Genomic DNA, 26,822 nt, shown 5'->3' on the forward strand with positions numbered 1-26,822 from the left:
CGCATATTATCAAGCCCATTATCCCCGTTTTAGCTGCAGTTTCCTGCCGCTAAAACGGCGATAATTTTATCGCCAGTCTTGCTAATATGCCCCTTAATTCTCTCCTCTGGTGTAGAAACGAAACCGGCGTCTCCTCATTTTATCCTTCTGTGCCAGAAACACTTTGGGCCATATTATCAAGGAACGGCGATAAAATTATCGCCGCTTTATCGGCAGGAAACTGCCGCTAAAGCGGCGATAATGGACTTGATAATATGCCCTTGTGAATTCCCATAGAGGCCCAGGTTCACACCAGAACATGGGCTTCTATGGGAATTCACAAGGGCATATCATTAAGCCCATTATCGCCGGTTTAGCGGTAGATTCCTGCCGCTAAAGAGGCGATAATGTTATCGCCGTTCCTTGATAATATGCCCCTTGATAAGTGCAAGGGGGCTTATTTATGAGCCCTTGCGTCACTTTTGCGCTGCCGGTGTGTCACTTTTTGTGACGCACAAGCAACGTAAAAGATGCACCATGTTGCGTCAGATTTACAAAGTGACGCATCTAGGCAGATGCGTCACTTTGTAGACCCATGCGCCACATTATACCTGCGCCAGGTATAATGTATGCAGGGTGGGCGTTCCAACATAAGTAAGCTTCATAGAGGTGACGCAGTGAAATCTACGAGATTTCACTGCGCCACTTCTAGGACGCAAATGCGTCAATATCTTACGCCTGCCTCACAGCAGGCATAAGACTGACGCAGGCCCTCTCACATGGGGCTTGCCCTCTGTGAAAGGGCACATTGCTGGAGTTGCGTCACTTTTATGACACACCCCAGCAATGTGTCACTTTTGCGCCAACAGATACGTCAGAAATACTGAAGCATCTGTCACTCCTTGCGACATGATGCCTCATATTGTAAATATGACGCATCCATCATGTCGCAAGGAGGGTACAATGAAAAGTGACGCATTGCTGCTGTCACGCAGTGATGTGTCACTTTTCATAAATGAGGCCCAAGGTTTCTTGGATTTCCTTACTTCTACAGAAGCCTCTCCTCATTTTATCCTTCTGTGCTAGAAAGCGCCTCGCAGCCTCTCCTCATTTTATCCTTCTGTGCTAAAAAGCACAGTGCAGACTCTCCTCATGTTATCCTTCTGTACTAGAAAGCGCCTCGCAGCCTCTCCTCATTTTATCCTTCTGTGCTAGAAAGCACCTCGCAGCCTCTCCTCATTTTATCCTTCTGTGCTAGAAAGCGCCTTGCAGCCTCTCCTCATTTTATCCTTCTGTGCTAGAAAGCACCTCGCAGCCTCTCCTCATTTTATCCTTCTGTGCTAGAAAGCGCCACGCAGCCTCTCCTCATTTTATCCTTCTGTGCTAGAAAGCACCTTGAAGCCTCTCCTCATTTTATCCTTCTGTGCTAGAAAGCACCTCGCAGCCTCTCCTCATTTTATCCTTCTGTACTAGAAAGCGCCGTGCAGCCTCTCCTCATTTTATCCTTCTGTGCTAGAAAGCACCTCGCAGCCTCTCCTCATTTTATCCTTCTGTGCTAGAAAGCGCCGTGCAGCCTCTCCTCATTTTATCCTTCTGTGCTAGAAAGCACCTCGCAGCCTCTCCTCATTTTATCCTTCTGTGCTAGAAAGCGCCGCGCAGCCTCTCCTCATTTTATCCTTCTGTGCTAGAAAGCGCCTCGCAGCCTCTCCTCATTTTATCCTTCTGTGCTAGAAAGCACCTCGCAGCCTCTCCTCATTTTATCCTTCTGTGCTAGAAAGCACCTCGCAGCCTCTCCTCATTTTATCCTTCTGTGCTAGAAAGCACCTCGCAGCCTCTCCTCATTTTATCCTTCTGTGCTAGAAAGCACCTCGAAGCCTCTCCTCATTTTATCCTTCTGTGCTAGAAAGCACCTCGCAGCCTCTCCTCATTTTATCCTTCTGTACTAGAAAGCGCCGTGCAGCCTCTCCTCATTTTATCCTTCTGTGCTAGAAAGCACCTCGCAGCCTCTCCTCATTTTATCCTTCTGTGCTAGAAAGCACCTCGCAGCCTCTCCTCATTTTATCCTTCTGTGCTAGAAAGCACCTCGCAGCCTCTCCTCATTTTATCCTTCTGTGCTAGAAAGCGCCTCACAGCCTCTCCTCATTTTATCCTTCTGTGCTAGAAAGCACCTCGCAGCCTCTCCTCATGTTATCCTTCTGTGCTAGAAAGCACCTCGCAGCCTCTCCTCATTTTATCCTTCTGTGCTAGAAAGCGCCTCGCAGCCTCTCCTCATTTTATCCTTCTGTGCTAGAAAGCACCTCGCAGCCTCTCCTCATTTTATCCTTCTGTGCTAGAAAGCGCCGCGCAGCCTCTCCTCATTTTATCCTTCTGTGCTAGAAAGCGCCGCGCAACCTCTCCTCATTTTATCCTTCTGTGCTAGAAAGCGCCGCGCAGCCTCTCCTCATTTTATCCTTCTGTGCTAGAAAGCACCTGCAGCCTCTCCTCATTTTATCCTTCTGTGCTAGAAAGCACCTCGCAGCCTCTCCTCATTTTATCCTTCTGTGCTAGAAAGCGCCTTGAAGCCTCTCCTCATTTTATCCTTCTGTGCTAGAAAGCGCCGTGCGGTCTCTCATCGTGTTATCCTGCTGTGCTAGAAAGCGCCGCGCAACCTGTCCTCATTTCATAGCGCCCTCAGCAGGCGGGGGATAAAGCTTGCTGTGAGTGTATGATTGGACTCCTCGCCCGGTGACCGTGTGAAGGGAGTCGATCTCGTGTCACACGGTGGGCGTGAGTGTGCAGGTAACGGGTCCACTGTCGGTTTCTTTAAAGCGCTTCCACCGCTGGGGATCAAACAACTGCAGCGCCCCCAGACTGAGCGTCACCGCCTTCCCACAATCCTTTGCGAAATATCTGCATAGAAACCCTCCTTGCATTTGTGCTTCACCCCTAAAACTATGAATAAACTATTTTAATAAATCCTGCGTTCGCAGATTGTCTTGTACGTTTTTGTATCATACTCTCTATTGTTAATAGTCACAAGTTGCAGACTCACACTAATATTACTGGGCGATCGTAGTTTTGATTCCACGCAACTAATCTTAGCACAGCTTCTTGCAATGTAAACCGTGTATCCAGGTGTGACGTTTCACTTGCACTTGCACTTTGTGTGGCAGTGAAACTCATATCTTGAATTTTTGACGGACATAGTAACGTAACGAGAGATGTTTCCTACCTGTAATAGTTCGGGGATACGGATTACAAAGTCAATGATGATTTATTATGTTGTTGTTTATTTACCTGAAAATCAGCTGTGACCAGGACACACAATCAGCTTCTTTGGTCCTGCACATCTGTCGCCTCTTGAATCGAACGCACTTTCCTGTTTTGAGGAGAATGAAGACGACTGGAGAAAGGGAGGAGCCGCGTTGATCGATAGAGCAGGCTTTGTAGAGCAGAAGGATGAAATGAGGAGAAGGTGCACTGGGCTTTGTAGAGCAGAAGGATGAAATGAGGAGACGGATTACTTTCTTCACGAGAGGGGCGAGGACTCTAGAAGGAACAAAGCATCCTCCACTTATCTCATCTCCTTTACAGAGCAAAGCCCTCCTCCCCCTCCCCCCTCCCCCCTCCTTCGACCCTCCTGAAGAAATGAACCCAACGTCTCCTCATTTCATCCTTCTCCCCATTTCACCCTTCCGATCTCTGGGGAAATGCGCGGCTTCTCTTCTTGAATCTTCTTCTTTCTCCCCGAAGCAGGAGCGTGTTTGTGATCTAGAAGATATGAGGGGAGTAGAGTCAAAGGGGCTGGGACTGTCTGAGCCTGCGTGCACATATTAATAGCCTATGACGAGAGTAAAACAAGCATTGGCATAGCCAATAGGTCTCGCTTTTGGGACCTTATAAGTATTTAGTTATGCAGCACAATATCCTTGGTGCAACCACATCAACTGTTGCATGGCTAAACACTTATAAGGTCCCAAAGGCGACCTATTGGCTATGCCAATGCTTGTTTTTCTTTCTGCCAGAAAGACGCATCTTATGCTTAAGGACTGCATCCAGGAAGACAGATGAGGACGTGATTCGTTTTACTCAATGTAATTGGTGGACAGTCTGAAACTTACACCCTACTGGCCAAGCCACACCCTGGGTGAGCGTAAGGGACTGTAGAAAATGACGATTTAGGTAGGTAAGTGGGAGGGCGGCAGAAGCCACAGATCGCCTCTGCCTGGCCTAGTATTGGCTCGAGGTTTCAACAGGACTTTAGGGTCAGCCAGAGCTGCTTCCACACCTCCGTGATATTTACAAGCTGGCGATAATAAATTATCGCCTCTTTTTCGGCCGAAAAGCGGCGATAATTTTATCGCCTAATTAGCAAGGCCACGCTAACGCGTGAAACCTTGCTTTAGCGTGGGGATTCCTAACGCCCAGCTTTGCATCTCTAATGAGATGCAAAGTGGGCGTTCCTAACCTGACATAACAGGAGAAGCTTTGCATCTCTAATGAGATGCAAAGTGGGCGTTCCTGACCTGACATGACAGGAGAAATGTCGCTAAGCGACATTTCTCCTATCATCAAGCCCCACGCTATGAAGCATAGCATCAGGAAAAGAAGCGATAACCCCTGTTATCGCTACTTTCCTTACGCCTGCTTCAGGACTGACTTAGACATGATATCCTATGGAAGCTGGATATCATGGCTAAGTTTGTGAGTCCCTATCAACAAGCTAACACCACATTTCATGAGATTATCGCTGGGTTTCCAGCGATAATCTCACGTTAGGCAGTTAGCGCTAGGATTTGTATCGCTTTTGAGATAAGCGGTGCTAATAGTACGCTATCTCAGCGATAAAAATCCACGCTAGCCGGCGATAATTATCCTAGCGCTAAGTGCGCTTAGCGATAATTATCGCCGGTTGTTGTTGATATGCCCCTAAAATGTTGAAACTGCTGCAAAGAAGCTGAAATGGAAGGGCACTAGTAAGCTCATTGTACTGTAAACAATTTTGTAACCATGGGGCATATTATCAAGAAACGGCGTTAAAATTATCGCCGCTTTAGCACGGCAATAATCGGCTTGATAATATGCCCTCGAGAATTTCCATTGAAGCCCATGTTCTGGTGTAAACCTGGGCCTCTATTGGAATTCTCTGCGGCATATTATCAAGCCCATTATCGCCGCTTTAGCGGCAGTTTTCTGCCACTAAAGCGGCAATACTTTTAACGCCGTGCTTGATAATATGCCACCATGATATTAAACAAAGATATCTTTCATTAACGTTCTGTGTAGATATGCAAACACACATGCAGTTAAGCACAAAAAAAATACTTACCGGATGCAACAGACTGACACTTAGGGGGATTATATATGAGCCCCTGCGTCACTTCTCATAAATGAGGCCCTTACATTATAAGTAAGCAATGTGCTATTAAAGCCAATGGGCCTTATTTATGAGAAGTGTCGCATAAATGAGTGAAAGCAGCGACATGTCTCAGTGCACCCTCCTTGCGACACCTAGGATGCGTCATTTTTACTGTATGACGCATCGTGTCGCAAGGAGTTACAGATACGTCAGTATTACTGACGTATCTTTTGGCATATTGCTGGAGTTGTGTCGGAAGTGTGACGCAACTCCAGCAATGTTCCTGTCACATGGGGCAAGCCCGTTGTGAAAGGGCCTGCGTCACCCTTACGCCTGCCATGAGTCAAGCGTAAGGTTTTGATGCATTGGTGTCCTAGAAGTGGCGCACTGAAATCTCATAGATTTCACTGCGCCACTCTTACGACCCTTTCTTGCGGGGAACGCCCGCCCTGCATACATTATACCTGGCACAGGTATCCTCTAGCGCAGGGGTTTACGAAGTGACATTTCTGCCTAGATGCATCACTTCGTAAATATAGCGCAACATGGCGTATTATTTACGCCGCCGCTGCGTCACTAAAAGTGACGCAACGGCGGGGCAAAAGTGACGCAAGGGCTCATAAATAAGCCCCCAAGTATCACACATTCCCAAATGGACAAAACTATCAACGTCAAACAGCAGAGTGGACAGACATCAGAGACTCATTGTTTCAGAGCCGGCATTAGCACAGGTGGTGCCCGGTGCAACAATCTTTTTTGGCTCCCCACCGGACCTCTTTTTTCACTGATTCCCTTACTACCACCCTCCATCAGTGCCTGCCATCCCTACAAAGCACCTCTCGCACATGCATTTGATTTGTTTTAAAATCAATCAATCAATCATAGCATTTGTAAAGCGCACTACATACCCGTCAGTGTCTCAAGGCGCTGGGGGGTGGGGGGATGAAAGCTGCTACAGTTCGAAGAGCCAGGTCTTGAGAAGTCTTCTGAAGGTCAGAAGGTCTTTGGTCTACCGTAGGCGGATGGGGAGGGTGTTTCATGTCTTGGCGGCAATGTGGGAGAAGGATCTGGCGCCAGCGGTCACTCTTCGGATGCGGGGGATGGTGTCGAGGGCGCGCTCTGCAGAGCGAAGTTGGCGGGTGGGGGTGTAGAGGCTGAGTCGGCTGTTGAGGTACGTTGGTCCGGTGTTGTGGAGTGCCTTGTGTGTGTGGGTGAGGAGTTTGAAGGTTATCCTCTTGTTGACAGGGAGCCAGTGCAGGTCTCTCAGGTGGGGTGTGATGTGGCTGCGGCGAGGGATGTCGAGGATCAGGCGTGCGGAGGCGTTCTGGATGCGTTGAAGCCGTTTCAGTTGTTTTGGCGGGGCTCCTGCGTAGAGTGCATTTCCGTTGTCCAGTCTACTGCTGATGAGGGCCTGGGTGACCGTCCTTCTCGTTTCAGTGGGGATCCACTTGAAGATCCCGCGAAGCATGTGGAGGGTGTTGAAGCAGGAGGAGGACACAGCGTTGACCTGCTTTGTCATGGAGAGGGTAGAGTCGAGGATGACCCCTAGGTTGCGTGCGTGGTTGGTGAGTGTTGGGGTGTTCCTAGTGCAGTCGGCCACCAGAGGTCTTCCCAGGCCGATGGGGTGGATCCGAGGATGAGCACCTCCGTCTTGTCCGAGTTCAGCTTCAGTCAGCTGTTCCTCATCCAGATGGCGACGGCCTTCATTCCTTCATGGAGGTTGGTTTTGACGGTGTGGGGGTCCTTGCTGCGGGAGAGCATCAGCTGGGTTTCGTCGGCGTAGGAGATGATGTTGTGGTCCTGCCGTCATGCGACGTGGGCAAGCAGTGCTGTGTAGACGTTGAACAACGTTGGGCTGAGGGATGAGCCTTGGGGTACGCCGCAGATGATCCCGATGGCTTCAGAGTGGAAGGGGGGAGGCGGACGCTCTGTGTTCTGCCGGAGAGGAAGGAGGAGGTCCAGTCCAGGGCCTTCTCTTGGATTCCGGCGTCGTAGAGGTGTGTTCGTAGTGTGCGTTGGCAGACCGTGTCGAAGGCGGCTGACAGGTCCAGGAGGATGAGGGCCACGGTTTCTCCGTTGTCTAGCAGGGTCCTGATGTCATCGGTGGCCAGCGATGAGGGCAGTTTCGGTGCTGTGGTTGCTGCAGAACCCAGACTGGGACGGGTCCAGGATGCTGTTCTCCTCGTGGAAGCTGGTCAGTTGTTTGTTGATGGCCTTTTCGATGGTCTTCGCTGGGAACGGGAGCAGGGAGATGAGTCGGAAGTACTTGAGGTCCTTGGGGTCCGCCTTGGGTTTCTTGAGTAAGGCGTTGATCTCTGTGTGCTTCCAGTTCTCCGGGAAGGTCGCTGTCTCGAAGGAGATGTTGATGGTTTTCCGGAGATAGGGTGAGATGGTGCTGCTGGCTTTGTTGAAGATATGATGTGGGCAGGGGTCTTCCGGGGATCCGGAGTGGACGGTGTTCATGATCTTGATGGTGTCGCCATCGTTGATGTTGGTCCAGGCGAGCAGGCGGTTGGTGCGGGTGGTGGTCGTGGGAGCGGGGATCTCAGTGGTTGACGGGGTGGTGACGGCGTTGAAGCTGTTGTGGATGTCTGCGATCTTGCGATGGAAGAAGGTGGCCAGTGAGTCGCACAGGTCTTGTGAAGGTGGGATGTCGTTGGTGTTGGAGCTGGGGTTGGAAAGTTCCTTCACGATGTTGAAAAACTCTTTGCTGTTGTGTGCGTTGTTGTCTAGGTGGTCTTTGAAGGAGGTCCTTTTGGCGGAACTGATGAGGTGATAGTGTCTGCGGGTGGCGTTCTTGTGTGCTGTTTAGCTTTCCGGTGTTCATTCAGGGATCCAGTTTTTTTCGAGTTTTCGAAAGGATCGCTTGGAGGCCTGGAGGTCTTCGGGGAACCAGCTGGCTTTCTTGCTGGTGTGGGTGTTGGAGGGCTTCTTGAGTGGGGAGAGGGAGTTGGCGCAGTCGCTGATCCACTGTCTGAGATTGCGAGCGGCGGTGTCGGGGTCATTTGGATCCGCGGGTGGGCTCCGGGCGAGGGTGGTGGAAAGCTGGTCTTGGGTGACTTTGCTCCAGCAGCGGCGTGGCATCTGTTGGGTGCGGTGGTGCGTGGTGGGTTTCCGGAAGGTGAAGTGGATGCAGCGGTGATCGGTCCAGTGGAGCTCGGTGGTGTGGTTGAAGGAGACGTGGGAGCTTGCGGAGAAGATGGGGTCAAGCGTGTGGACGGCGGAGTGGGTGGGTGTAGCTGCTCAAACTAGTGCAGAGAGTCAGAGCACTTTACATCACACACACATTATACAGAGACAATCATTCGAGGGTAATTCATTCTAGGAAATATTATATAAAGCAGTGAAGATTACAAGATGTAGGAATGAGTATCACATATCATCCATACTAGTAGGCAGTATATTTTAAGAGTGTTTGATCTGGAGAAGGAACGTACCACAGTGGTTGGGCTTGGCTTTACTATTAAGATTGCATTTCTACCCAAATTAACTTTTTTAGCCAAACTAGGATAATGAAAGACTGGGTGGGAAAACATAACGTTATAACTATGGCTCCGGGTTTTATAGTATTTTTTTTTTTTTTAACATTTCAGTCTGTATTTATCCATTTTTATTTTCAGGCCTTTTTATCTGTATTTATCCATATCTATTTTGTTTTTTGCATATAAATGTAGTTGTAAAACTGAACATTTCCATATTTATTTAAAATGATAGACATGCACTCATACTTTGACTCTGTCGTGTTTTAGCTATTGAAGGGGCATATTATCAAGGACGGCGTTAAAAATTATCTCCGGTTTAACGGCGAAAATGGGCTTGATAATATGCTCTATGGAATTCCCATCGCAGCCCATGTTCTGGTGTGCACATGTGCTTCTATGGGAATTCTCCAGGTCATATTATCAAGGCCATTATCGCCGCATCAGCGGCAATTTTCTGCCGCTAAACCGGCAATAATGTTAACGCCGCATATTCACTGCGAGGGGTTTTGGAAAACAGGATAAATGGCGCTCAGGCAGGTAAACGGTAAGGTACAGCGAGAGAAAAGAAGAACAATGACTTCACGGTGCAAACAGGTCAGGGGAAGACCCAAAACCCCTGTGTAAGGTGTGGGCAAAAACCCATGCCAAAACAATTATCAACAAGCCCTGTGCACACGTTTACGATAAATAAGACATTCACAGAATAGTCAAAGTAGTTCAACACTTGTCGTTCTGTGAATGTTGTTTTAATTCAAGATGAGTTCATCAATACAAAGAGCGCCAGCCGACACGTGTTTCGTCAACAGGTAGAAACCTGTGACCCTTCAGGGCTGATGTAAGTGAGTTAGGGATGGAAATCGAGATGTCGGTGAAACTTCAAAAGGATCCGAGGTAGAAAACGGGTGTTCGAATCACAGAAACTGGAGTAAACAGATCTCACGGGCGGATACGACCGTGTACCAATGGAGCCTGGTGTAGGCGGGTAAAGAACAAGAGTGTCTCGCTCGCCGTCCTGGATAATATGCCCCCAGGTTGCCAAATTGTTCCGAACAGTACATCCACTGGCAAATATTAGCATTATACCACAAATGTATGTTGGCAAATGCAGTTATTTAAAGACATTTCATCATGTTTTTTAATTTGTCATGCTGTCCATCTGCCCAGCTGTTGGGCTATAATTCATGAAAGGCAGCACAAAGAGTCACATAAAAGAAGCACATTTTCTGTGTTTATCAATTCTTAAAAATAAATGCAGACAGAGAACACATTGTTTTCTGTCTGTATTTTTCTATAAAAATCCGTAAAAATGGAAAACAGGGTACCTTAGTTATTACCCATAAAGCTGCTCAGCCTAGATCCTTTCTATTTATTTCAGGAATGCCCCCCTGTGTGCTGCTACTGCCACCAAAATAAATTAAGAGTGAAGCCTGAGAAGCTTTAGAAAGGGCTTTTCTGTAGCCCCGGGGAGTCCCCGTGCACACCCGACAGACGCACGCAAGCAAAGCGCTCCTTGTTCAGTGTACCGGCGTCTGCTGCGGAGGTGGTACGGCACAAGGCGTTTGCATCTCAATAGAACGCAAGGCTTTTGCTGGTTGATTTTGTTTTGCCCCTGAAATGCCCTGGGAAGGATTCCACCGTTTAATAAAAGGACTGTGCACTGTTTGTAAACTAATTAAAAGAAATGCACTGGTTTAGCCCTGTGCTAATAAAATAATGTGCAATATTTTAATCAGTAATGTGTCTTACTAATATATCTACTGACGTCCCTGCTCTTTTCCAGGTCCTGGGGCTCGCATACACTGGCTCTGGGAGCATGCCTGAACCTAAATGTGTTTCTCTAAAGATGAAAGTGAACATCATCAAGATTCCAACAGATAAAAACAAACCAACATAAGGCAAAACTGAAATCAGGACACCATGCTAACGCATGAACATTAAACACTTGTTGCAAGTACATCCTGGTATCTCCCCCATGAGTGACTTTACAACTTGTACATTTGCAATTTTTTCTGTTTGTATTTCTTATGTAAATCATGTCCTTGTGTAACGCAACTGGTTCTTTTGTAAAGCGCTCTGACACCTTCGGGTAATGTTCGCGCTATATAAAATAGCATTAAATAAATAAATAAATCCTGTGTGTGTGCCAATATTAAAAGAGCAACCCTTTCGATGGCCGGCCGAGCGTTCTGACTTTGTTTTGTTCAAATAAATGCAGTGCCTCATGATATAATAAAGTCGGAGGAGTTCTAATTAAGCATGACAAATGCATTTTAATGTGATGATGCGGTCATCTGCATTAAAATGCGTTAGTCTAACCCTGATGCATGATACTTGGCAGGGCTGTACCTGCCAACTCACTCCCACTGTGTGTGACACAATATTGGCCCCCTTCACATGATCACCTGGTGAGGAGCCGAAATCAGCCACCCTCAGAAATCTTTTGGGGCATATTTAAAAGGTGAGGCCCCTAACACCACTAGAACATCATTAAAAGTAACATTCTTGTGGCGATGGGGCTTGTAAAATGCCCCCAAGGGCCATATGTACAAGAGAAGTGGCAGAGACGGTGTGAGGTCGGAAAGGTGTACAGGCGCCTTTACCTACGAGGAACTGTCTCGAGGGACCCACAGCCGATTCGCATAGGGATTTCTTCCTGCTTTTCTTGGAATACTACTTCCACGCTCTCCTAAGTGACACTAGATTAATAATTATAGGCCACACACCTTCTTTGCTTATCACAAAATAGCTTTCTGGTCCTGAAGAAGTGCATGGGATCTCCTCCTGAGACCGTGATATAACGCAAAACATGTTGATCTAGGGGTATGTTATTTATTTAGCTAAGAGCTGTTATATCCCTCACAGCAGCACCACCTTTTTTTTTTTTTAAACTTTGTTTATTGAGATTTTATGGTTCAATTTCACATTCATACAGACAAAACATATTCAAATTCAAGTGACAATGCAAGTCAGCAGTCATATGGGCATCTCGTCCACCATTTCTCCAGGGGGCAAGCGAGCAATTTTACACAGTAGTGGGTATGTCCAGTGGCTGGTACAGGTAATAAAGACATCAGGTAGAGGAACAGTGTACATTATAGTCATCCGGCGGTGACATGGGAACCCCCGGGCAGAACTCCCCAATGCTTCACACCCCATCCAAGGCACGGCCACCTCCTACAAATCGGGAACTTACATCACATAAAAAAAAAACCACGTGGTACAAAATATCAGAATTCCGTCGCACACAAGGCAACACATAGGGGAAAAGGATAAGCACCGCAGACGCGCCTATAGTGCTGTAACAGTTCACCTCCCATCTTGTGCAGGATGTAAACCATGGATGCTGGGATTCGGGTCTTCAGTGACCAAAGGGGGAGCGTCTTCTGCCAGAACCTCCGGGCACCGTAACAGGTAACTTTGTAATGGGCCCCATATATTGGCAGGGCGGGACCGGGTGGGAAGTAGCTCGGAGTATGTCAGTATTTGCTCTTGGCAATAGATAAGATCCTTGAGCCACTCCTTGAATTTCGGGGCACGTCCCCGTCCCCACCGGCAAGCAATACGCCGTTTCGCTAATAAAAGCGCCATCGTGACAAATTTACGACTTGGACGTGGAATTTGTTTAGTATAGCCTAGTAACGCCTGTACCGGCTCAGGCGCAAGAGGAAGCTCTATCATTTGCGCAATGGCAGAATACACTAGAGCCCAGTAGCCCTGAATAGTGGGGCATGCCCAGGATAAGTGAAGGAAGTCCGCCTGAGGGGCGTGACATCTCTCGCAATCATCAGAATCCTGCAGTTGAAATTTGTGCTTGGTCACCGGAGTGCAATAGAGGCGGTTCAGAAATTTAAAGTGAATGATCCGGTGCCTGCTACTCGCCGAGATCTGCTCCGTCTGCGTACAACAATAGGCCCACCTGTCATCTCCGAGCTCCACCCCCAGCTCCCGCTCCCATTCCCCACGAGCCCTCGAACTCTCGATTGCAGTGTCAGAGCGAACTGCGTGGTACAGTATCGAGACTAAATGGGAGTGTGAGGGTGCCCGTAGGAGCCTATGTAAGGGAGCGAGAATCTCAGGTTCAGCCGGGAACGTCCGCAGTATGGCCTTCATTCCATGTCTCAGTCTAACGTAAGTGAAAAGCTCCAGAGGGGTGGGCGTACAACCAACAAAGAATTGGTCCCTGTCACGAAACTGCCCACCAGTGAACAGATCACCCCATGTCCGGATTCCCAATTTGCGAATCAAGTCTTGAAACAGCCTCTCCTGTAAAAGGGGAAGCTGAGGGTGGTAGGCAATGGGGAGGAGAGGCGAGTACAGAAACGAACCCCCCACTCGCTTTGATATCTCCATCCACGCTCTCACCGTACCCTGCAGGGCATTGTAATTTGCGTTGGTATGTGGGAGCACACTATGCAGTAGGCCAGGCAGGGGCAAGGGTGCCGCCAGCCAGTCCTCAGCAGCGAGCTGGGGCATGAATGCGATTGGGTGGAACCAGTAATACGCATAATGCGCTTGGGCGCAGTAATAGTATAGTTCCAGATCCGGAATATCAAAGCCCCCGCGTGAGTAAGGGGAGGTCATCACAGCCCACTTCAATCTAGGTCTCTTCCCTCCCCACACCAGTCGTATCAATTCTGAACGTAACTGGGAGAAGAAGTGTCTTCCCGGAGGAAAGGGAATGTTTGTGAACAAATACAGGAGCTTGGGAAGCACTACCATCTTGATCAGGGCGGTACGCCCTGCCATCGATAGTGGGAGCGTAAGCCAGCGGTCAACGCAAGAGGAGACATGCATCAATGTCGTACCGTAGTTTAAGCGCATTAACTCCTCCCTATCTCGAGAAACGTTAATGCCGAGATACTTGACTTCGGACTCACTCCATTCTATGGGATAGTCAAATGAGAATTTCCGGGAACCATCTGTCAGATGGAAAATCTGGGACTTAGACCAGTTGATCCGTACGCCCGACATCTCCCCGTAGATCAGAAATTCCCGGAGTAGGGGATTCAGATTATTGTGAGGGTCCCGAACATACAAGGTAATGTCATCTGCATACAGTGACAGCAAAATTTGTCTCTGCTCGCAGAACAGCGCCCTGTTCTGATGGTGTTGTCGCAACTTCGAGGCAAGTGGCTCAATCGCCAGTGCAAATAATAGTGGGGAGAGAGGGCATCCCTGCCTGGTCCCTCGAGCAATGCCGAAGGACTCCGATGTTCTGCCATTGATTAAGACCTTGGCGCGCGGACTACCATAAAGGAGAGCTATCCATCCCAGGAATACCAGAGGAAAGCCCATTTGGGTCAACACTGCCACCAAATAGTCCCATTCTAGGGAGTCGAACGCTTTCGTGGCGTCCAGAAAGACTGCCACCATTTGTAAATCGGGGTCCACATTCTGTAATATTGCGAATAACGTGCGCAAATTGTGCGACGTCGCCCTACCGGGTATAAATCCGGATTGATCCGGGAGCACCAGTCCCTCCATGAGGAGCGTCAAGCGATTAGCCAGAGTTTTAGAAAGGATCTTCGCATCGCAATTAAGGAGGGACAATGGGCGGTATGAATCCGGGGAGGTTGCCGGTTTACCTGGCTTTAAAAGGGAAGTGATTAGTGCCTCTCTCATAGAAGGAGGAAGCACCCCCAGCGTATGGGCCTCTTCGAATACCACTTTTAAGATCGGCGCAAGGATATCGACATAAGTTTTATAGAATTCTATCGGGAAGCCATCGAGGCCAGGGGCTTTACCCGAGGCCATTTGCATTATGGCCTCCCGAATTTCGTCAATTCCCAAAGGAGCCATCAGGAACTTTCTGTGCGCATCAGAGAGCCACCCAAGTGTGATCTCTCCCAGATAGCGGCTAAGTTCCGGCGGATGGGTATGAGCGGAAGAGTATAGTTCAGTGTAGTGAGTAACAAACACATGCATTATGGATCGGGTATCTCTGTGGAGTTCCCCCGAGCCTCCCTGTATTTCGAGGATATGATTATTAAAGCGAGGCGGCCGTGTCGCCCAGGCTAAGAATTTACCCGGCCTTTCACCCTCCCCGTACCTTCGGGCCTGAAAGTATTTCCCCCTAAAGCGGACCTCCCTATCTGCAGTTGCCTTGTAGTCAGATAGCAGATCTCGAAACTTGGCCTGCGCTCCAGCATCACTGGTAAACGTGGGGGTGGATTCCAGATCCTTAAGGTCAGACTCTAATTTACAAAGGGTGTTACGCAGGTCCTTGAGTACTCCCACCCCCTTTGAAATGCACAGCCCCCTGATTGTAACTTTAAAGGCCTCCCAAACCACTGCTACACTATCCACCGTCCCACCATTTCGTTGAAAGAAGCTCTCAATCTCCTGTGCTATTTCGGACCGGAAGACCTCATCCAGTAGGATGTTAGGCTGCAATATCCACGACATTGGAGATCCAACTAGGTCTATTAAGTCCATGCCCATCGAGACAGGGGCGTGATCAGAGTACGTGCGAGCCAGGTGTTTTACCCAACATATCATAGGAGCGAGTCCCGGAGAGACCAATATGTAATCCAATCGTGCCCACGTGGAGTGTGCAGCTGACCAATGCGTGCCCTCGAGGGTCGCAGGGTGTCTATAGCGCCATGCGTCTAACAGGTGACGATCGGTGAGGAGACCGTGGACATATGCCTGCGAGCGGGAGTAATGTTGAGGGCCAGGGTTTGCTCTGTCTCTTAGGGGATCAACAACTATATTAAGGTCTCCCCCCCACACTAGATAAGTGGAGCCAATACTTAGAATCTCATTCCAGATCGTCTGGAGGCAATTCGGATCATCCGAGTTGGGACCATAATAACATGCAAGAGTAAGTGTGTCCATACCCAGGCGCCCCCAAATGACACAGTACCTGCCCTCCCTGTCGGTTCGTTCTCCCATGTACGCAAAGGGGGTGTGTTTCCGAATAAGGATTGCAACTCCTCGCGAATAGGTGGAATAGGAGGAAAAGGTACGGTGAATAGCCCAACGCGATGCAAACAGCGAAGGCCTGGATGGGTCGAGGTGTGTCTCCTGAAGGAACGCCACCCCAATGTGATGTCTATCTAGGTACGCCAGAATTTGTCTACGCTTTCTAGGGTCTCCGAAACCCCTCACATTCCAAGTTAGGAAGTTAAGCTGGCTAGCGCAGTCCCTACCCGTTTGCGGATCACTCATAGTTAACAATAATATTCAAATAATGCAATACAATGTGCCCACTACCCCCTGGTTGATGCAAGGATAACGATGCAAATGCCACCCCATGCCAGTCAAAGCCATCAGTCACCATAAATCCCCAACTCCCCCCTCCTCCCCCCACCCACAGCAGCATCCCAATCATGCCATCTGGATCAACCCCCTTCCCCCCCTCAACAAAACCCCCCCATAACCAGTGCCATAAGGGAGCAACATTCAACCTTGAAAACAGTGGGGTAATACCCTCGGGGGTGCAGTCCAGGTGGAGACACTATATCCCCTTGAGCCTTAAGAGCATACCCAGTCAATAACCGAGTCTTCTCCATGGACAAAGGGTGCCCAGCGAAGTGAAATGTCCTGAGAGTCTGGCGCGCGGTCAAGAGGAGCAGGACTCAGGTTACAGTCTCCTATCACAGTTCAGTCAGGCCCGTGAGCCATCAAACCAAGTCTCGCATCCGCAGTCACGCACACCATCTTACCAACCGCTGGGCATCTGGTCCCGACGCTGCACGATGATGACTCGGCGCCGTCACTCCGAGGCTGGCGTGGAGGGGCGCTCTATTTCACGCTTCTTGACACGCTTCAGGAATTCCTCTGCCTGTTGGGGATTCGTGCAGAAGATCTGTTTCCCCTGATGCGTGATGCGCAAACGGGCGGGGTAGAGGAGCGCATAGTCGATTTGTGCAGCCCGCAGTTTTTGCTTGACGAGAATGAACTTCTTATGCTCTTCTTGGACCACGGGGGTGAAGTCTGGGAATATAGTGAAGGTGTTGCCATCGTAGGATAGGTTCTTTTTTTCCCTCGCCGTCCGAAGCGCTGCATCGCGGTCCCGAAAGTTCAGCAAGCGAGCGATGATGGGGCGGGGGGGAGCCCCTGGCGGCGGTTTCGGAGCCAGTGATCTGTGCGCCCTCTCGATAATGAACTGAGGAGATAGGGAGTACGTGCCCACCACCGCTCTAAGTAGACCCTCCACATAGTCCTCCATCTTACCTGTGTGGGTCGATTCTGGTATGCCAATTATGCGAATATTATTTCTCCGGCTACGCGCCTCCAACTCCTCATTCTTGGCCGCTATTACCCGGAGGACTTTATCCATGCGCGTCACGGTGGCTGACAACTGTGTTGTTTGGTCTTCTGAATCTGAAATATGCCGCTCCGTCTCTGTGAGGCGTTCGCCATGGCTATCTACCTTGTGTACTATGGAGTCCATACGTGACTGCATAGAGTCCATTTTATCCACGATGGTCGCCAGACTCTGCCGCATATCAAGCAGTATAGATTTGACATCATCTACCGGCTGGGCGTCTGGTTGGGTCGACCCTCTCGCCCCGTCCTCCGGCTGGGATCTGGTGGTCTTTTTGGCCTCAAAAGTGAGGCGAGGCTGACGGCTGTCCGGCTTCCCCATGACAGTACCTACAGGAAGACCACCACAGGTGTGAGGGCGGAAAAGTACAGCCCGGAGCTTCAACTACGTCGTGGGCAAAAAGATATGGGGCAAGCCTTCAGTTCCACAGTGATCTCCACAGCAACGCAATCGGATCGTCTCCGCAGGCAACGAAGGGCGACGCCCGTAACAGGCCCCTCCACCGGGAATCAGCCGCAGTCACCCGGGGAGACTACACACCTCTTCAGCGGTCAGTCCGCTACCAGGATAGCAGGAGCGACCCGTCCCCGGGCCTCCAGTCGCCAGTAGCCAACTAGGGGGAGGGGGGGTTGGGGCGGCAAGCGCCAGGCCCCCCCGGATCACACAGCAGACCCCCAACAACAGCGGTTCTTCTATCAGGATCCAGTCAGGGGAGGGGCACAGTCCGCCGTCTAGCGACCTCAGGCAAGTGGCGTCTGCCGCAGACCATCCAAACCCCCAGCACGATCACCGGCGCGGGCCCCTCGGGTCAACCACCAGCGTCATTCAGGCAGGGGCAGTCCAGCGTCGGCTGCTCCTGCTAGGCACTATCTCTCGACCACGATTCGTGCAGGCAAGCCTTCAGGCCCAGCAGGGGCCAGCCGGTCACCGCGGAGCGGGGCAGACGGGGCCGCGTCACGCCACACACAGTCCCAGAGCAGGAAGTTCGCACCCTCACCTCCGACACCCGTAGTGTTCTCTCGGGATGTCCAGCAGCACGACTGTTGTCCGATCACCGGGTGTAGGCTTCAGGCGGGGCACCCTAAATCCACTGTGCCCCCGATGCGGAGCAGACCCCCCGCGTCTCAAAGGTCGGAGCTGGGGCCTCCCACCCACGTGTACAGCACCGGCCTCGCGTAGCGGTCTCAGCCCGGTCCCGGCTCCAGCAAGGTCCGCGCGCCAGCCGGCGCCGGCAGCAGCAGCCTCCCACTCCGAGGCCACCGGGTCGCCCAGGGTGATAAAGATCCCAAGCGGCGGCGGAGGTGGCAGACTACCCACGGAGACCTGTTGTCTCAGGATTTGCGACGTTCAGGGAGGATTTCTGCAGGATTTCGTCGCTGGGCTGCGGGAGCGTCACCCAGAGGCAGCCATTCCGCTGTGCGCCACCTAGCGCCCCCCTTAGCAGCACCACCTTTTTGGTTTTTTTTACTAATGACAGAGGGACCCCTTTTTTTCAATAAATTCTTCAAGCACCTCTCCATTCATTTTTTAACTTCTCGCTAGGACACCACTGCCACTTACCCCACACACCCATACGGCTTTATCGAAAATATCTCCGAAAAAGTGACTCTTCGGGGGACCCGTAGGGCATTGCAGTGCCGGCCCGACGAAGAAAAATAGCCCAATGATGAAGCATGAAAACCTTCTGGGTGTGTGACGGCATCATGAACAGGACACACTGTCCCCCCCAAACACAGTAGTAGAATGACAAGAGCTCTTTACACTTTTTTCCAATGATAGGAACGATGACTCTTGTTGGTTATAAGGAGCGTGTTGTTACCCTTCCTGGCTTAATGACACGCTCTGCCACTTCTGATACACAGGGCTGCACCATATTTACAAGAATATGGTGAAACCCTGAGCGCAAGGGTGTCTGCGCGCAGGGGAAGATTGTTTATGCACAGGAAGGTCCCCTTCTTGCACATAAACAATCATGAAATGCTGTTTTGTAACTTTTATGAGTGCTGCTTAATGCATAACACACAGAAGTTGCAAAACAGCTTCCTGTACATAAACAATCATTGGCCTTTTTCTGTTTTCATGTGTGCTGCACAAAGTAGCACACATGAAAACAGCAAAAACAAGGAGAAATAAAACATTTCTCCTTGCTTCGCCAGGTTAAGACCAGGTTTTCCAGGCTCTTAATTCTGGCGCTGCCTCCTATTTACGCCTCCCTTGTAAATGGGAGGCAGCCTCAGAATCAATGGGTGTTGGAGTGGAACGCCCACCGCAACACCCATTGTCCTCCCCTTTCACGCTAAGTATAGCTTGAAAGGGGAAAATGCAAATGCTGCAAAGCGGATGACGCAGATTTTATCCACCTTGCCTGGCTCTGCAAACCTATAGCGACGTACTGGTCACAGATAATGGCCATAGTGACCGAGATGATAGTGGTGAAGATTGCATGTACACTGGAGCTATGTCTATTAGGCCTGCTGAAAACGATATCCGGGGCGTAAGTTAGCAGAGGTGGCCCTATTACTGGTTATACGCCGAATATCAATCTGTTGGGGGCGGGAAAAATGTGCCGCATAAAGAAAAGGCTCTCTACGTGATATGGCCTACTGTAAAACACAGCTGGAAACCTATGCAGAAGAGCTACATGAAGCCTCACGATGGCGAGATATCTGGGCCCCATATGTTGTTTATATGACGAATGCAAACTCAGACCTAACAGACTAATATATACAAATGTGGGGATAGTATAATATGCTGTGATCGATACCACGTGCTTTTACCTTTGTTCATTGTTAGGTACAAAGCGGCGATGGCCTCCCATGATAGAGGAATGGGCTATGTACAGATCAAGGAATCGCATAAGATGGAGATTGTTCTAACTGTTATTTTTTATGTTTATGCAGAATATTTGTCACTGCTGTGCACAGCGGCACCATATGCTATGTAATCGGACATGTGTAACATGGCAATGTGGAACTGTAACAAATGTCCTCTCTGTTATGAAAATCAATAAAAAGAAAAATGTTACTAATAAAAAATAAATTTGAAAAAAGCATAGCGTGAAAGGGGGCCTTATTTACAATATCAAGCAATAGGAGAGCGAGGAATAGAGGGGGAACCGTCCCTATCGCCTATATAAATCAAGAAAACAATGTGGACGTCCCCAGACCTGTTTAGGGATTGGACTCACTGTAGTTGATTTACAGTGCCAAGGAATCCTTCGATTCTTTTAAAAAGAGCCCTCACACACCAACTTAGTTGGTGTTATGCTTCATCTTCGGGGTCCTAACCGGGTGGCCGAATGCTGCCCAGTTGTGCTACGACGCCTGATTACAGCGGAGCAGGTGTGGTGCAGTGGTGTGATGAAGTGAAGTGTGAGTTAAAAATACCTCTGGGAATCCTGACCATGGGAATTTTATTCGTGGTGGCCCATGGTATATTAAAAATGAAGAAAGACAACTAGTGGAGTGATTAGTCTCTTAGTTGTCGACTTGGGTCAACATGTTTCAGCCCACGATTAAAGGTATGAGGGGCTTTCGTCAGGACCAGGTGAAAAGTGTGAAAAAGTGGATGGCAAAATTATGCCATGTGTGTAGAATGGCCACACTCGCTAAGGTGTGTTGGGAAAAATAGGAGTGTTTGGACGGCGCCAAACAACCAAATTTGAGGTACCTGTAAAATAAATGACAGACAAGACAAGACACATATAACAATTTTAGAAGCAACATTAAAAGAGCAATCTTTAGTCTGGGCAACATGTGCCTGTCAATTCATGGTGGGCACATACGTGAGTCCAAGAGGATAATGCCGGGTGATCAGGTGCTATAAAGGTACAAAAGAATATGGCAATTAGCCGTTTTGTAGCGTAATAGTGCATGTTTATAGTGCAGGCGGTACGGGTTGCATGCTGGGCCGTGGTATAAAATACGTAATAAGGCTCAAGTCGACAGTTTGAGCCACGAGGGCATACTTCCAGTAGGTGGTGTTGCATGGTGTGCTCATTACCAAGTGCCTATAGGTATGCCACTAAATAAACAAGTAGTTAGTTAAAAATGAAGGCATCAATCATACGGGATGAAAATCAAAGAACATAGTTACACTAAATTGTAGTGTTAGGCAGCCGATCGGAGGCACGGGAGAGGAACTGCCTCTGGTCCCACTCTGTGGGGAGGAGTGAAAAGATGAAAGAATGAGAGGTCAGGTTAACCTGTAGCCCAGAGCTGTACTTATTTAGGTACGCCTGGCTGGTGTAATTGCGCAGGGTACCGTCGCGTCATGTAGTATGGGCGCTAGGTGCGAGAAGTCGCTATGCGCAGGCAAGACAATGGCAGTTATGGCACTGAAGATTAAAAATCAAGCGCGGGGTGTAAGTCTGAAGCGGGCGTGAGCGGGAACTTACTTGGGTCTGTTGGCGGTTCCCACTTTAAACCTACTGCGGCTCCCTGGGTCCCGGCTTCTAAAAGTTGGCGCTCCTGGAGACAGACTAAATGCGGAAGTGGCGGCACTGGGGTGAAACACACTGGCAGCCAAGTTTTGGAACTCTCTCCCACTGTCCATCCACAGCCTAAATAATTACTTGGCATTCCATAAGGCAACTAAGACTCCTCTTTTCCCCTCACTGTAGGTCCCTGTGCTTTTCCTGGTGGTCTTCTCCATTCGACTGTTATTAGCGCCAGGACGCCCCTTTGCTGGGGCAGCCGTGTGCTCTATAAGCTATATAACATAACATAACAATAAGCCACGTTAGGTGGTTTAACACCACCTTGTAAACATGTGGTAGATATCAACTCCACCAGAGCTTCGGAAATTGAAGCGCTCCAGCAGCGTTAGGCACTTGTAAATATGCCCCAGCATGTGTCCGACATAAAAAAGAAAAACAAGCAGGGGCGGCATCGGCTAAACATCCAGGGGCTCATTTACAAGCCCCGTGCGCCACCAGTGCGTCACTTTTAATATGGAAAAAGTGACTCACCAGCGGCGCAAGTGGCTTGTAAATAAGCCCCCCAGTGATTCTGGGCAAGTCACTTAACAACATGAATGTGATCTTGTTTAAAGTAACAAAAAATGAATGTGAACTTGTGTAATGGGAGGGGCTAAAAAAAACCATTTAGAGGTTTGAAAAAAACCGCAATAGATTGCAAGTGACAGCGCATGTGCGCTGCCCGCAGGCTAGAACTAAAAGGCATTCATCTACTCACGCTTTTTTAAAGCAGGTTGTTGATGTGCCAGCTTTGAGCCTGCAGCTTGACCCAGAAGCACTTTTATAAACTGCAAAATAACACCAAATAATACAGACATCTTAACTGAAATACAACAATGTTGTGCTTTCAGGTGTACGTCACAAACTATCATGGGGCATATCAACAACAACCGGCGATAATTATCGCTAAGCGCACTTAGCGCTAGGATAATTATCGCCGGCTAGCGTTGATTTTTATCGCTGAGCTAGCGTGCTATTAGCAACGATTATCTCAATAGCGATAAAAATCCTCACGCTAAGTGGCTAACGTGAGATTATCGCTGGAAACCCAGCGATAATCTCACGTTAGCTTGTTGATAGGGACAGACAAACATAGGGGCATATCAACAAGGGCTTTATCTCTGCTTTTTTGGCTTTAAAAGCCAAAAAAGCAGAGATAAAACTAGCACCCTATCAACAACAGGGTGCTAACACGCAAATTTGCATGTTAGCACCCTTTTACTCTACGCTTCCCCTTGCATCTCTAATGAGATGCAAAGGGGGCGTTCCAGAGTAAAATAATAGGAGAAATGTCGCTAAGCGACATTTCTCCTATTATCAAGAATATCGCTAACCCTGTTAGAGACAAAAAAAGCAGCGCTAACCGCGGTTAACGCTGCTTTTTTACGTCTGCTAATTTTCAGACTTAGCCATGATATCCTATGGAAGGAGGATATCATGGCTAAGTTTGTGAGTCCCTATCAACAAGGTAACGTGTGATTATCGCTGGGTTTCCAGCGATAATCTCACGTTAGCCTGTTAGCGTGTAGATTTTTATCGCTATTGAGATAAGCGTTGCTAATAGCACGCTATCTCAGCGATAAAAATTCACGCTAGCCGGCGATAATTATCCTCACGCTAAGAGCGCTGAGCGATAATTATCGCCGGTTGTTGTTGATATGCCCCTTAGCCATGATATCCTCCTTCCATAGGATATCATGGCTAAGTCAGAAAAGTACCAGACGTAAAAAAGCAGCGTTAACAGCGGTTAGCGCTGCTTTTTTTGTCTCTAACAGGGTTAGCGATATTCTTGATAATAGGAGAAACGTCGCTTAGCGACATTTCTCCTATTATTTTACTCTGGAACGCCCCCTTTGCATCTCATTAGAGATGCAAGGGGAAGCGTAGAGTAAAAGGGTGCTAACATGCAAATTTGCATGTTAGCACCCTGTTGTTGATAGGGTGCTAGATTTATCTCTGCTTTTTTGGCTTTTAAAGCCAAAAAAGCAGAGATAAAGCCCTTGTTGATATGCCCCCATGTTCTCAGAATAACAATCCATCACCAAATCAAAGTAAAAACAGTTTTACTTACAAGTTCAAAAGATGCTTTTTTCTTAAAACTTTTTTCAAATATTCCTCCATGACGGTCAATCATTGACACTCAAAGTGCAAATAAGAAAACATACATAGGTCGAAACTTAACACAAAAAAAGAAAATGGTGGAGGTTGAGCCCACCAAACATTATAGTGACCATATAATATAAGGATGGGCCATAAATTATTAGAATTTACAACACAATGGTCCAGACTTACAAAAATTCATAGAACTCAGTGGCCAAACATGCTGTGCTGCGTTGCGTGCAAAGGACGTAGAAGGAGAGCACCATATCATATTGTATGTATAAACTGGTATCTTAGCTGATCAGTGTTCGGTACCTCTTGGGTTGCTGACACAACACTTCCCGCTTAGCGGACCTCACGGAAGCACGCCCTAAGAGCGGCTCCATTAGTCTCGAGGTCGGCGGTCTAGTTGTTTTCCGCCCGACCCCATTTAGGCAGCACGCTGGCGTGGCCGCGAGGTAAACGCTATGTGATTACTGTGTGTGGTGGGGGGAACGAACGAACATTGTACTTTCTGCTGCTTTTGCGCTGTGTTTTTTAACGAAATTGCGTATTTTGCACTTCTTGCTATTTGCACTGACTGCACTGACTTCTTAGAATTTTTAAAAAAAGTAAAAACGCGACCTGGATTTTATTTCAATAACTGTCAAGTGAAATGTATAAACTGGTATCTTAGCTGATCAGTGTTCGGTACCTCTTGGGTTGCTGACACAACACTTCCCGCTTAGCGGACCTCACGGAAGCACGCCCTAAGAGCGGCTCCATTAGTCTCGAGGTCGGCGGTCTAGTTGTTTTCCGCCCGACCCCATTTAGGCAGCACGCTGGCGTGGCCGCGCAGCGGACGCGCGCAGCGGGCGCGCCGCTGGCGCACCGAAGGCGCGCCTAAGACAAGCCCGTCTGCGCCCGTCCGCGCTCCGGTCGCGCACAGCGCCAGTTATGCTGCCAAAAATTATATAAATACTGTCAGTAAGGAGAGGCTCACCTATTCCAGTGAGGCTCTAAAGCGGATAGGCAAGTCAGCAATTGGTAGGTTTAACCTACACCATGGGGAGGACATAGCCGGTATTATGGCTGAGATTGCTAGGAAAGAGGCTTTACTGGGAGGACTACTTAATGTTAGATCTCTGCCGAAACATCAGGTGGAGATCCAACTGCTGCTGGAATTTCACTATTTAGACGCCCTGTTTATGACGGAAACCTGGACCCATCCAGACCTAGAGGTAGAACTAGGACTGGCATGCCCTCCGGGCTACAACATATTACATAAGCCTCGCAACAATGGAAGAGGTGGTGGAGTGGGGATTATTTTTAGAGAAGCATTGGATTTTATTCAGCTAGAGATTGATGAAGTGGAGGGCTTTGAACTCTTTGGCTTCTCCCTCAAAGACCCTAAGGGTTGCGCACTGGCTGGTATTGTTTGCTATAGACCACCAGGAGCGGTAAGGTCCTTGCATTTGCAGAGTCTAATTGATGTGATTTGTAACATGGCCGTCACCCATTCCAATCTGGTTATATTGGGTGACTTTAATTTATGGTGTAATGGAGTGTTGGACTCCGGCCTTTACAATCTTCTGCAAGCTTGCGAGAACCTGGATTTATACCAGGGAATCAACAAGGCGACTCATGTGGGAGGAAATACTCTTGATTTAATATTCTCCAAGGAACAGGCCTTGGAAGTGATAGAAATTCTTCCAGTTGACTGGTCCGATCATTTCCTGATCAAATTTCGGTTATGTGACCTTCAAAGAGCACAGTTTGCGGTTAGTGAGGTTAGGCTGCTCAAATGTAGAAACTGGAAGGAATTACTCAAGAGAAAGATCGGCCCCCTTCCTGTGTTCTCCTGTATTGACACTTTTAATGAGTGCAGTACCGTGGAAGACAATTATATGACTTTATGTGATCAAATTCAAAGTCAGCTCGACCAAATCGCACCGGAAAAATTATGTAGGAAAGCAGGTAGACCTTCGGCCAGCTGGTATAACGACCATCTTAAGTCTATGAAATTGGCCTGTCGGCAAGCTGAGAGGAAATGGAGGAGAACCTATTCAGATAAGGATAGGACTGACTGGAAGGTACTATTGGGGAAATATAGGAAGGAAATTAATGTGGTTAAGTCGGAATACTTCGCCAATATCATCCTAAACTCTAAAAACAACTCCCGGACAATTTTTAAAATAGTGAAGGATATGACCACCCCTGAATGTCTACAATCTAAAGTTGTGCCGACCCAAGCCTTATGTGATAGCTTAGCCATCTACTTCTTGGAAAAAATAAGCAAAATAATTGACGGGTTGAGGCATACTGACCTACCCAGTTATAAAGATTCTGTGGATAATCACATTGAGGTATTGGAATCGGGCAGGGCCAAAGGACCAAAGGTGAGCTTATCACCTACCTTAGACCACTTCGAGCTTTTTTCAGTAGACACGTTTTACAGAACTGCAGAGAGTATATCGTCAGGGTCTCCTTTAGATCCCCTTCCATACAAAATCTGGAAGGAGTTGGGCCATGAGCTCTTTCCACCTCTCCGCCAGATTTGTAATAGCTCTCTGTCCTCTGGGTCAGTGCCAGCCTGTTGGAAAAAAGCATTGGTCACTCCACTTCTGAAAAAAGCGACTTTAGACCCGACTAGTGCTGCGAATTACAGGCCCATTTCTCTCCTTCCTTTTCCGATAAAGATAGTTGAACGTCTGGTCAGCAAAAGTCTATCTGAGTTCCTTGAATCCAATTCTAAGTTGGACGATGTCCAATTTGGTTTTCGACCTGGTCACGGAACCGAGACTGCACTGGTGACCGTGTTGAATGATCTTCGGATGCGGGCAGACAGGGGGCAATCAGGTATTTTAATTTTGCTCGATCTGTCTGCCGCTTTCGATACGGTCAACCATGAAATCTTGCTGTCCAGACTGAAAGAAATTGGGGTGTCTGGGATTGCCCTCAACTGGTTTCAATCTTATTTATCGGATAGGTGTCAAGCGATTTCCCTTCCACCATATCGGTCTAAATTTTCTGGAATCCACCATGGTGTTCCTCAGGGGTCAGCAATAAGCCCCATTCTTTTTAATATTTATATGCAACCCCTGGTTCGACTCATAAAAACACATGGTGTGAGACTTGTAAATTATGCCGACGATACCCACATTTTTTTTTCCCTTGAGGGGAATTACTCTGTCC

This window comes from Triturus cristatus, chromosome 2_2 (assembly GCF_964204655.1).
Source record: "Triturus cristatus chromosome 2_2, aTriCri1.1, whole genome shotgun sequence".
NCBI lineage: Eukaryota > Metazoa > Chordata > Amphibia > Caudata > Salamandridae > Triturus > Triturus cristatus.